The sequence below is a fragment of the Cavia porcellus genome, unplaced genomic scaffold, assembly GCF_034190915.1.
Source record: "Cavia porcellus strain 051 isolate PalLab524CR breed Dunkin Hartley unplaced genomic scaffold, mCavPor4.1 scaffold_32, whole genome shotgun sequence".
Taxonomy (NCBI): domain Eukaryota; kingdom Metazoa; phylum Chordata; class Mammalia; order Rodentia; family Caviidae; genus Cavia; species Cavia porcellus.
In genome coordinates this window covers 24,366,950-24,379,700 of record NW_026947515.1, presented here as the reverse complement: position 1 = coordinate 24,379,700, position 12,751 = coordinate 24,366,950, and the positions used below count along the sequence as shown (strand labels likewise).

At 45.5% G+C, this 12,751-nt stretch overlaps 1 long non-coding RNA gene and 1 pseudogene across 1 annotated transcript; both read right to left on the bottom strand.

Annotated features, from left to right (window-relative positions):
- Positions 1-2,210: 2,210 nt before the first annotated feature.
- On the bottom strand, positions 2,211-7,731 carry LOC100723618 (KATNB1-like protein 1; annotated as a pseudogene).
- Positions 7,732-9,464: 1,733 nt separating this feature from the next.
- Positions 9,465-10,507, bottom strand: LOC134474434 (uncharacterized). The gene is made up of 2 exons (XR_010045313.1): positions 10,149-10,507; positions 9,465-10,110 (listed from the first exon to the last, which is right to left on the bottom strand). It is a non-coding gene; the product is annotated as an uncharacterized LOC134474434 (long non-coding RNA).
- Positions 10,508-12,751: the final 2,244 nt, after the last annotated feature.

Here is a 12,751-nt window from a genome sequence, read left to right as displayed (position 1 = left end):
GACAAAGGCCTCATAGGGGATTGGTTTCCACAAGAATCAGTTCACAGTGCTTAGCTATCCAGATACTCACAAGCCTCTGCAGCCATGATCCAATGGGTGTCTGGCTACTGCTCAAGATGGTAGCAGATCTTGTTGTTGTCTAAATCATACCAGTTTTCCAGGCATGCAGAATGTAAAAGTTATGGTGTCATGGAGGCTTCCACCCAAATTTCACAAGAAGTTTGGGAGGCCAGGTAGTGCTGATCCTGACATTGGAATAGCCAGGAACAAAGAAAGAATGTCTGGGGAAAATTGCAAGTAGTGGATAAAGTCACCCAAGATAAAGGGCATAAGGGATGGAATGGGCAATGGCATATAGGCAAGACCACCTAAGCCATTTGGAGCTCACATCTTGCCACAACTTCTTCTGGTGGTAGATAGGGTTTAATGTTTACCCTGCTAGGTTTTGGTTTTGCTTTGGCCTGATTTCTTTTTATCCTCCAGTTTCTCCCTTTTGGAAACAGACTGCTTATCCTGTGCCATTATATGTCTGCAGCGTTTAACTGTCTTTTTAATTTTTTACAGGGGCTTATGATAAGAGTTTGCATTGGATCTCAGAAGACACTTTGGACTGTGAAATTTTGGCAGTGCAGAACTGTTAAAGCTCTGGCAACTCTTTTTTTTTTTTTTTTTTTGTCTTTTTCCTTTTTATCGGTACCGGGGAGTCAACTCACGACTGCCTGCTTGCAAGGCAGGTGCTTATGCCGCTGAGCTAAATCCTCAGCCCCAACGCTCTGGCAACTCTTAGAGACAGACTAAACATATTTTGCATAAAGAGGTGTCCCTGCATGTTTTGGGGGGCCAGGGAAGAATATTATGGTTTGGATCTTGAATGTTCTGCAAAAGACTCATGTGTACAGAGGCTGGGCCTTTAGAAGGTGATTGGGTCATGGGAGTGTTACATCCACTGATGAACCCAGCTGAGTGGACCAGGTGGGGCCTAGTCAGAAGAGGTGGATAAATGAGGGATTTCTTGGAAGGGTGTATCCGCTTCCCTGCATCCTTTTGGTTCTCTGCTTCCTAGCTGCCACGAGGTGAGTGGCTTTCCTTAGCTGTGCCTCTCTGCCATGCTGCTTTGGTCTTGGAACCAATCATGGACTGAAAATGTTGGCTAAGTTAAACCTCTCCTCTTTTAATGGGGTGCTTGCTATTGTCCCAGCAGTGAGAAAGTGACTAAAACAGGGCCCATGTACCAGGACATACGGGGTGAGCAGACTGACAGAGAACAGCGTTTGGAGAGGTAACTTCTTCGGGCTGAGGTTCTCAAATGGTCTAGGTAGAAGAGCTGTTCTCAAGACCAAATTTAAGGATGAGATGAGAGATCGCCTTAAGTAAGGACTTTGAGTGAGGACAGATAAAAGGGAACAAGTCACCCTCCAAGTTGCTCTCAGCAAGAGCTGAGTTCCTTTGGATTTTTATGGCTGAGGAATCAAAACATGGGTTTAGAAAAGTGTTTCTGAGAGCTGGACCCTTTGTGGCTTCTCACATCTCTTCTGAATCCCTCATCACCACTGTCTCCTGCTCTGCTGTGTCCTGACACTCGAGGGCAGTTCCTGGATTGAAGGTCAGAATCCTTTGTTCCTCAGAATGGGATTGCTGATAGGTTTTGAGAGCACAAAGTCTGAGCTCAAAGGAACGGGGAGGAAGTACAGTGCCTGGGCTGCCCGGAGCAGGCAGATCAGGGCTGCGCATTCTTCTCCTCTTACAGGTCTCTGCTCAGCATCATCGACTTCCTACTCCTCTTTTTCCTGAAGGTGCGCCTGCTACTGGCTATGCTCAAAGGCATCCTCTGGGTGAATTAGCCTTAGAGGATTCCTTCTTGGGGACAACATTATCCTGCAAGACACGCTGCAACTCTTATGTCCACTGATGCCCATGGCTTTCAGACTCCAGAAGGAACCCCGATTTTGAGCCTTATATTTCTCTTTATTTTATTAATAGATGTCTCTTAAAACGTAAAGATAATTAAATAAAATATATGACATCCATGAAAGTGTAATACAAAGTAAGTGTACAATTTCTTTTTTTTTCCAGCATAGGTTTCTGTTTTTAATTTCAGAGGGAAAAAATAGAGCAATAAAATGAATCAAACAAATAGTGATAAGACAGAAGAAAATCTACAACTGGCGCTCTGTTGCTCATTGTTAAACCCTAAATAGTTGGCTTGGTTTTTAGTCTTCTAGTAATGACTTTACTAGAGGAAATACATCCACACATCAGCCAAGTGAGATATACTGTTTTTCTTCCTGTAAACTATTGGTGAGTGCAGGAAGGAATCCAACACAGCTCCAAGGTCTTCTATTCTCACCAAACAATCTACAAGTTCACGTACACTTCTCTTTCTCCTGAAAGTTAAAGCTATGTTCAATCCCAAATTCCTGCTGAACCAAACTTGAGCTGTGCTTTCATGATCACGAGAAACCTCAGAGAAAAATCCAGGGTATTTGGATGATGGGCTTACTGTCCGTGAAGAACTGGAGTGACTGGAGTTAACCACGTTTGTCTGACTATCAGGGAGTAATTCTTCAGGCAGGTGGCCTATGCAAGCCAGTCCATCGTCTTTATTTGCCATGTCACAGCCCCCCTTCTAGGGACTGATTTTTTCTGTGACAAGGACTTGCAAAGGGAAGATGAACTTTCTTTCTGAATACATCTCCTTATGTAGTATATCTGGGATTTTCACAGCTTGTCCAACTGTTCTGTAAGCAACCAGCTATTATGGAGATTTATTAACCTCCTCCACATTCTTTTTTTTTATTTTAAAGAGGATAAAACAGAATAAAACTAATCAAAATAAACCAGTGACAGAGATACAGGACTTCAAAACATTACAAAATCAACAATAGTTACCATAATACCTTTTGATGTCTTCAAAATAGCTGCAAATAACTTGGGACACAGCAGAAATCAAACAGAACAGAATAGAAACAATAAAAACAAAGCAATGAATGCAATAAAGAACTTCAAAACAAGACAATAGTAAATCCAAAATTGCTACCATAATATATCTTGCTATCGTTGAAATAGCTGTTCCTGCTTTCGGATTTAACATAATCAAACAAAACAAAAGAGAATAAAACCCAACCCAACAAAACAATGGAAATGATGAGGACTTCAAAACAAGACCACGGGGAATCAACACAGCTGCAACCCAGCTGCAACCCTTAGACGGAGAATAACCCCTACATGCCACACTGCGTTCTGCTATCCTCTGAACCTATGATCAGACCACTGATGGTCTGATCTTTTCACTGCAACGTCAGTGAAAGCACCACAGGCATCCAGTTGCATTTCATCTCCATAGCTACCACCACAGCTTGTGTTTCTCCAGATCAGCCAGTCACTTGGGTCAGCGGGGAGGGATTGGTATTTCTTTGCCCGCCCTTGTGCCAGAAGGGGCTTTGAGTCTTGCTGTCCCCAGTCCAGTGGTGACCTGCACATGGCACTGGTTCCCAGACTGGGCTTGCTTCCTGGTGTTCCTCCTTCACATCCTTAGTAGTAAAATTTGAGATCCTTTTTCTAGAAAGATCAGTGGAATGAACCTCACTATTATTACAAAAGTTCCATTTTTTACTGGAAAAAAAGCAAAATAAAATTTCATAACAAAATAAAGGAGAATAACAATAGTTAATACATTACATGTTGTGTTCTTTAAAGTAGCTGCTCAGAGTACAAAGTATGGACATTAAAATTTCTCCAGTCAATATTAGCGCAAACCTGCCTTTTCAATGAACAAAGAGACTTTACTAGTATAACTGACTTGCATTTTTCCCCTGCTCCCTTCCATCCTTTCCACTTCTTTCATCTTAGTTTCTTTTTCCTTTTAAACAATTTCTTCTATTGTACATCTGTCATGGTTTATGTCTGTGGCCCCCAGGCCTCATGAGTTTGAACTGTGCATTTGTTATTCGTTCATTGTCTAGTGCTTGGATTGATGGTGTCAGTGCTCCACCCACAAAGGGGTGGAGCCAGCATACAGTGTAATGGCAGGAAGAAGGCGTGTCTCGCTCTCTTGCTATTCCCTCCTTGCTGTTGGCAGCCGCCATGAACTGCGGCCCAGCCGTGCCTGCCTGCCTTGGAGCCAACTGAGTGTGAACTGAAACCTCCAAACACTGTAAGAAATAAACCTTTCCTTTCCCAAATTTGGGCTTCAGGTATTTTGCCTCAGCAACGAGTAAAAAGTAATGAAGACAACATCACATTTATTCTTTGTTTCTCACACCTTGGAGACAGTGCAATGTTTACGCGTGTGTCTGACATTTCACTTGTGAGTGTGGTGTCAGGTTGCATCCATTTACTTATAAAAGACTCAAGTTTATCCTTCTTGTGGCTGAGAAGTACTCCATTGCATAAAAATACCACATCTTTTTTATCCATTTCTCAGTTGATGGACTTTTGGGTTGTTTCCAAGATTTAACAATTACAAATTGTGCTACTATAAACATGAGTGTGCATATGTCACTGTGGTATGATGTTTTATATTCTAAGAAGACATCAAGAAGAGGATTATCTGGGTTGAATGGACCTTTAATCTTACTGTTTTTTAAGGAATCTCCACACTGATTTCCACAGTACTCATATCAGTCTACACTCCAACAGTGTAGACTACCAAACAATATAGACTACCAACAGTAGAGAAGAGGTCCTTTTTCCCCACAGCCCCATCAGCATTTGTTATTGTTTGATTTCTTAACATCAAAAGAAATCATCAACAGAGTTTTAAAAAACAATGCACAGAGTGGGAAAAAATTGTAGTCAATTGTCCCTCAGACAAAGGATTTCTGTCTAGGACATATAAAGAATTGAAAAAAATCAGACACCACCCCCCCCCAATTCAAAGATCCAGTCCAAAAACTGGCATCTGAGATGAATATGTACTTCTCAGATGAAGAATTACAAATGACAAATAAATATATTAAAATATGTTAACATCATTGATCATTTGAGAGACACAAATTAAAACTTCCGGTTTTTAACATTGTGTTTTCAGATGTTATAATCTCTTTAACTACCAGTGCTTCATTGTACCATGCTGCCTAAGCCCAGCCCAGGTGCTGACAGACTACGCCCAGCAGCCTAGAGGATCATTGAATTCTCTGGCTGGGCCCCACTCATAGCCATTCAAACACAGCAGAGTGTGCAGCCTTCCCCAGAATCCCTAAAAACAGAGTTTTTACTGAATTCCCAGAGCTAAGGTTGGGAGAATTCATCCCCTCTGTAGTCATCACCAAAGCTAAAGAGAATGAACAGGTCTGGACCCCACCACGAAGATTTTTCATCTTGATCAAAAGAAAGTTTCTTGTCACAGGGCGAGGAGATCTCACTAAAGAGTAAATGCCACAGATGGGCTCTCCTGTGCGTGACTATAAGTCCAGAAGCTCTGGCATACTCAATGCCCAGGCTTTGCAGGTACCCACACTGGGAGTGAGAGAAGCCAATAGCACTGAGGTACAGGAGCATCTGCACCAGCCCACATGGCTTCTCGCCCTGTACCCTACTTAGCCCAAATATCACATCCAAGTTGGGATTAGGAGGCAGAGAGGAGCAGAAAAGCAGAACTAGGGACTTGGATATTAGACACTGAGAAAGCTCAGTCTTGTGCACTCCTGGACTTAGCATGGCTACGGGAGGCCTCCATGCAGGAGAAATGACTCCAGGAGACATGACTGTGCCTTCAGCTCTACTTCTCCTGCAAATCAAATGTGGGTGAACAGGCTCTGTCCTGAGCAAGAGAGAGCAGGCATGTGGGAGGTAAGGAAGAAGAGACTGATAGAGGCAGGCAAGGCAAAATGAGTCACCATTTACCCTGGACAGATAAAGCAGTTGGTGAGGGGCCACCCATGCATAACTACACAACTGTGATCTAACACACACACAAACACACACTGTCACAAAGGCACACCCATGGATATCTGCCTACAACCACAGCCACATCTCCCTGTTTACCCCTCTAGAGGGAGGAGCACCTCACCCCTCAGTCTAGACTCTTGAGTTTGGCCCAGCTATGGTGCTTTCTCCAGGCTCAGTGGCCCTGACCCCACTGCAGCCCTGGAGTGACTCATTTGTGAAGGCCTTCCAGAATGTTTTCCCCTACTCTGCCCTGGTTCTGTGAACAGCACTGGGGGGATCCCTGAGTATGCAGTGCTGGATAAAGAAGCAGACAAGTACTGCTCTGCTGCAGGGACCCACGCTTGTCACCCTGGAAGATTTAGGAGACCAAAGACAGGGACAGGACAGTGAAGAGTGGCTATCAAGAGCCATCCTACCAAGCTCCCCTTCACAGTGGCCTTAGAGAGCCTCACTATGAATGAATGACACAGGCACACACTGTTATGGGATCATATAAGTGGACCTGAAGAAGGACCACAAGGACCTCAGCATAACCAGGTCCTAGTGGCGATGCCCCTAAAGCTACACAGGCGAGTGGGAGACCATGAGTATGATATTGGGCATGTCCTGTGCGTCACCCTCAGCCCCGGCCACATGTACCAACCCTAGGAGAACCATAAGCGCTCAGTCAATCCTGACCACGTCTGCCCTAGGAGAACCATAACCACCTGTCCCAGTCAGCAATCCAGTCTCACACCTGGGTGGGCAAAGTGGGGATTCCAGAGAGGACAACCCCTGTTCCAGCCCACAGCCTCCATAAGGACCTGCATCTGGGCTGTGGTTCTGGGTGGTACCCATGTTCAGAGATGGCAGGAGAAAGACTGTGTCACTCTCATCTTGACTTCTCCTGCACTCACCACTGCACGATAATTGAGAGGGCCTTGCTAAATATTAAACAGTCTTGGATTTGGGGCTCAGCAGTGCCCATCCAGACATGGTCTTACTCAGACAAAGCTTATGTTTTACTGGGTGACTTCACACAGTGAAAAGCCAGCACAGAAGCTGAGTGTATGAATCTGGCAATCAGGAATGAGGACGAAAGGAATATTTGTTATTTGGAGAAAGTGTGTGGGAGGATGATGGGGATCTTATCTTCTCTACGTGGATCAGGGAAGGCCTTATTGAGTAAAGGCCATGTGAGTAGAGGCTGTAGAGCTGGGAAACTGGGCACCCAGAGAGCTACAGAGAGCAGTCCAGGCAAAGAGCAGAGCATGCACAAGAGGCAGCAGAGAAGCTACTGGGACTCATCCATGCTGGGCTCCATGGCCTCCATACTGTCACTTCTGCCTCCCTTTCCAACTTGGGTCACAGCTGTCAGCCTGTTTACAAACCCATCCTTCAGAGGCAGATAGATCAGAGAAGGCTCATTCATTGGTTCCATCAGCAACCATGAATTGCACACACTGACCCATGGGTACCAGTTCTTGAATGTGATAAGGTGCTGCCCTCCTGGAAAATGTCATCTTCAGAGGGACAAGCACATCCAGAAAGTTGATTCCTGTACTCCCATTGGCAACCCAAAGGTAGTGGGATGAGGTAAAACTCCCTGTCCTGGACACAGGTTCCTCTTGAATTCCTGGGTTCACCTTTCTTTCTCATGGACATGCCATTTTTAAGTCTTCAAACAAGTTCAAGGGTACTCCTTAGGCTGGTAGTCCAAGACAGTAGTCCTTCATGTAGGGTTACCTTGATCTGGTTTGGTGCTTATGGGAAACATCATGAAGATAAGATGGGTACAGGCAGAAGGACAAAGTTCATAGAACCAGAAATTTCCCTAAGGGAGGGGGCTCACTGGAGGTTCATTGTCACCTTGTCCCCAGTAGGTCCTTGCCCTTCAACGTCTACTTCCTTCTAGCGATCGTCCTAGATATGCCTGTGTTTGGTGATATCTGTTGTAACCCACCCACAAACAAGGCCCCATGATGAAAAATGGGGCAAGACGTCTTTTTAAAAGAAGTGTTTTTATTTTAGCTGGCCCAGTGACACACTGCAGATGTAACTGAGTTAGAATTTTGACTGATTTTTATAGTTCATTTATGATTAGCTCATTGATCATTAAGTACATAGTGATGAGAAACAAAAACAAGGTAAGCCTTTGTTTCCCTTTGCTTGAGGTCAGAGGCAATTCACAGTGGATGGTTAGCCAATTCATAGCCCTTGGTCTGCCAATTCCAGGAACATTTGTCTCTCATAAAAGGAATAATGGTTGACGCAGCATCATTTGTCTCTTACAAGGGGAACAAAGGTTGACATAGCACACAGGTTACTTGGGTGGGAGGGCGACACATAGAGAACAACATAACAACGTGATCAGTTAATCTATAACTATGTGGTTGGTGCTTGGTTACTAGGGTAACGAGCTCAGTACAGAATAACAATACTGCTAATAATTATCCTTTTAACTAAATATTTTTGCTATTTATCTTTTAATCAATTATTTTAATTTTTTAGCATCTTAGTATAACAATATCCTCTGGGTGAACAGGCCTCAAAGAGCCTCCAGATAAATGTGGAGTTAGTCTGATTGTGAGAACTGTTGACATCTATCACCCATCAAGGTCCTGTCCAGTGACACAGCCTCTCCGGTGGTTGGGCAGGACCTTCTGACCAATTAGACCTCTATCACTCTCCACATAGTCATTGGAATATGCTTTCTAAATTTTCAAATCTTTTCCTTATATATGATCCTCATATGCCCAAAGAGAATCAATTCAATACAGAACCCTTGAAGTATGACTGTGTCAGCGTTGGGTAAGTACCTACCAAGTAACCTTAGGTCTGAGCCCCCTGATTCCCTCCCTAAGGTATTTCATCCCACCAGAAGTGTGGCGTTGCTTTTGGGTCACCAGTTTTACAGATGAAGGAAGTTTCATGACTTTTCCATGAACTTGACTCCCCAAAATGTTCACATTCACTGGGCATTGAGAGCCAGTGCGTGATTATTTCAGTTCCTTGGTTTATCTACTTGGCTATGTGTGATTTAGTTGAGGAGCTAACTGTGCAGAGCTTCAGGGATGCATGTGTCTCCCTGTGAGTTACAGCTGAGTCAACACTGCACTGTGTATTGATCTCTACAATTCTCTACTCTGAATTTGGGGACCAAATCAGAGTACCACATTAGGCTTCTGAGGTAGATGTCCATTGTGAAGAGTTTCCAAGATTTTCTTGCTTTATGTTACACCCTTCCTCCTGCAGAATCAGCCTGGTAAGTGTCTTTGTGTTTTTTAGAGGACAATAGAAGTTTTGTGCTGTAAATTCTTAATAGCATATCAGTGTCTTTCCTTCATTCTTTCTCAAAGGAACCTGGACTCCTTTTCATTCCTAAGAGTTACTCACAATTGGAAGTTCAGTGAGGATTTGTGAGAACTCATTTTTAGGTTATTTAGTCTTTATTTATTAGTTAGGATTCATCTTCTTATAAAGATAAAGGAAAATCAGACTCTCCAAATAGGGTAAGCAAGGGTGAACTTGACAAGATGTGATTACTTCAAGAGTGACCGGAGCCGCGGGAGACAGGAGACCAAACTCGAGCAGGATCAGCTCTCAAACTTTATTGCGTACAGCGAACCGGACCTAACAAGGTCCGCCACCCTCAACGTTGGTTCCTCTTCTGCCCGTTGGGGGCAGGAACAACCTCTTATAAGGGGAAGCAGTATCCAATCACAGAGAAGCGCGTCTAACAAGCTGATAGGCTAGCGTCACGGGTAACTGGGCAGACATGACAATTTGGCGGGCTTGTTCAGGCCGGGAAGAACCCGGAAGCAGGAAATGGGCGCCATTCATAGGCGGCTTCCCACATCTCCCCCTTTTTTATTTATTAAAATAGGATGGTCTGTGGGTCCCTCCAAGGTGTCTATGACCTTGTTGCTGTTAGACACCTAGGAGTGGGCCTACCTTGTAGGCCGAGGCATGAGAGAATGTAGAGGTCTATACCCTGCTGTGCATCACCCTGTTTTGTGCATATCCTTGCGCCAGGACCATGCTCAAGGTGAGTGGTTCATTTTTTCGCAGGGCCAGGCTTTTGTGAACCGAACCTGGATGCATATAGACATTCATTCCTGCCTTCCCCCCAACCTTTGGGGCGGATGGCACTGCAGTACCCTTGGTCTCGCATCTCAATGCCAATAATTTGATTCCAGAATGGACCCCTGGCCTTATAGGCCATGTATATCTGAGTGGAGCCTGTCTTAGGTTGACCGGGAGGGCTTTTCCCGTCTTACCTGTCATTGGCTTGCCCACTCAGCTCTTATAGCTGATGTTCTGCAATGTGAAGGAGATATGCGGCGGCCTGCTGGCCTGATGGGCCACCTGCTGCCATTTGCATGGCTGCCATAGCTGTGATCTTAACCTGCTGCTGAGTTTGTATGAGGTGATCTAACAAGCATTTAATAACCACAAGCCCCACTAGGAAGGCCACGGCAATCAGGATCCAAGTAGTCAGGTTGGGCCAGGAGATATGAGGGACAAATTGTGAAACTTAGGTAGGTAGGTGTCTTGCAGCCAAGCTGTCATATTTTTAACAGTGTTGGTCAAATTTGTGCAAACAGGGGTGATTAATAGGAACCCACAGAATAGAAAAGGCTCCAAACCAGACATTTTAGTTTGTAGATGGTCTCGGGCGCTGAGCGTCAGTCCCAGAAGGGTCGAGTTGACTTGTGTCCGCGGACTTATCCTCCTGTGCTTTATCAGGAACTGGTGGGGAGTTTACTGCTCGCATCAATCTTTCCGGGACCCACAGCGGTTCGCAGCCTGGTTCCTGTGGGAAAACACAAACCACACCTCGGGTCCAGCTAACCACTGGATCCGGGCCCATCCATTGTCCTGTAAGGACATCTTTCCATCTAACCAGCCCTTTGTCGGTTGGGGACAGATTGCTATGTTCCATGGCAGGGGAATGATTATGGTAAAGAGTGCCAATGATATTCTTCCTTTGGGCGTTAGGTCATGGCCTATTCCCTCCTTTTGTTTTTGTAAGACACCCTTGAGTGTCCGATGTGCCCGTTCAATGATGCCTTGTCCTTGAGGGTTATATGGAATGCCATGCTTAAGGACAACATCCATTTGTTGACAGAATGTTACAAAAGTTTTGCTGGTGTAAGCAGGACCATTGTCTGTTTTTAATATATTGGGCTTTCCCCAAGCAGCCCAGGCTGCAAGACAATGATTAATAGCGTGGGTGGCCCTTTCTCCAGGTTCTGCCGAAGCAAATATAACCTGGGAGGCGGTATCTACCGAAACATGAACGTATTTAAGTTTTCCGAATTCTGGGATGTGTGTAACATCCATTTGCCAAATATGATTTGGGCGAAGTCCTCTTGGGTTAATGCCAATAGATTGTTGGGGTGAAGAGATCACACAAGCTGGGCAATACCGTCGTGCTTGTGCTCTCGTGATGTTGAAGCGCGCCATGAGGGTGCAGGCATTAACATGGAACTGAGAATGGAATTTTTGGGCTGCTTCCAGAGGGTTGGGAAAGGTGAAGACCCATATCGGGCGCGTGGCCGAGTCTGCCAAGGCATTGCCCTCCACCAAGGGCCCAGGTAAATTAGTATGGGCTCTGATATGTGAGATGAACACTTTTGAGGTTCTATTCCATAGCTGATGTTGAATACCTAGGAATATGGAGGCTACCGTTGAAGAGGGTTTAATGGGACCCGCCGTCTCCAGAACTTGGAGAGCATTTACCACATACTTGGAGTCTGACAGGAGGTTAACGTCGCCTGGGAAGCAACGTAAGACTTCCTGTATTATCTGGAGCTCGACCACCTGGGGTTGGTATGAGAGGGTGAGCCGCCTCAGCATCTGGAAAAATCCTGTTAGCGGCCTCAAGCATGCGGGCCACAAAGTCTGAAAATGGCTCTCCCTGCCCTTGTATAATTTTTGTAAGGTGACCCGTATGTTCTCCCTTTCCAGAGAGCCGTCTCCAGGCCTGGAGGCCACAGTGACTAATTTGTTCATAAACCTGGCGAGGGTATTGAGTTTGATCTTTCTCAAAGGCTCCTCGCCCTAATAGCATATCCCTGTTCCACTCTCTCTGGTTATTCTCCCTGTTGGCTGCCGCCTGCTCTACACAGAATTCCTCATTCCAGGACTTCCAATCTAAATATTGTCCGGGGGAGAGGCAGGTGCGTGCCAGCTGGGTCCAATCTCCAGGAGTTAAATACAGGCCAGCCAATGCCTCTAAAAGCGCCATGGTAAATGGCGCATTGGGCCCATAAGCTGAAACTGCGTCCTTGATAGTTTTAAGTTGTTTAATTTCTAAGGGCTCATAATATCCTCCTCCTCCCCTGCCTCCTACTTGTACCGGGAATGCATGGAGACTGGAACACTCAAAAGGAAGCCGCGACCATACCCTCTGGTGGAAGGAATGTGAACTTGCCAAAGGGCGGAAGGGCTTAAGCTCCTCCCGTAAGGCGGAGTAGCTCGAGCAGGGTGGTGTTTGGTTCCCCTTTTTATCTTCCCGAGCCCTGAATTCCTCTTTAAGCTGTGCAGGAGGGTCCTGTTTAGCGAAGACAACCTCCTCTTCTGAACCTTCCGAATCAGAATTAGAGCCCTGAGGGTCCTCCGGAGACCCACAATCGGCAGTGGCTCCAGGCTCCTCTGAGCATTCCGATCGAGCTCTATCAAAAGCCTGTCGGGCTGTATTAGCGAAGCAAAAGCAAAACAGATGCAAAGGGAAAAGAAAAGAAAAAAAAACCGGTGTCCACTCGTGTGGCGCTCAAAATCTGTTAGGTGCGTCCACCCAACCCAGTTGACCCAGTACTCACCTGTCCCGGGAACCGCTGTATCTCACGTAGCTGATCAGGGTGAAGAGAAGAGGCGC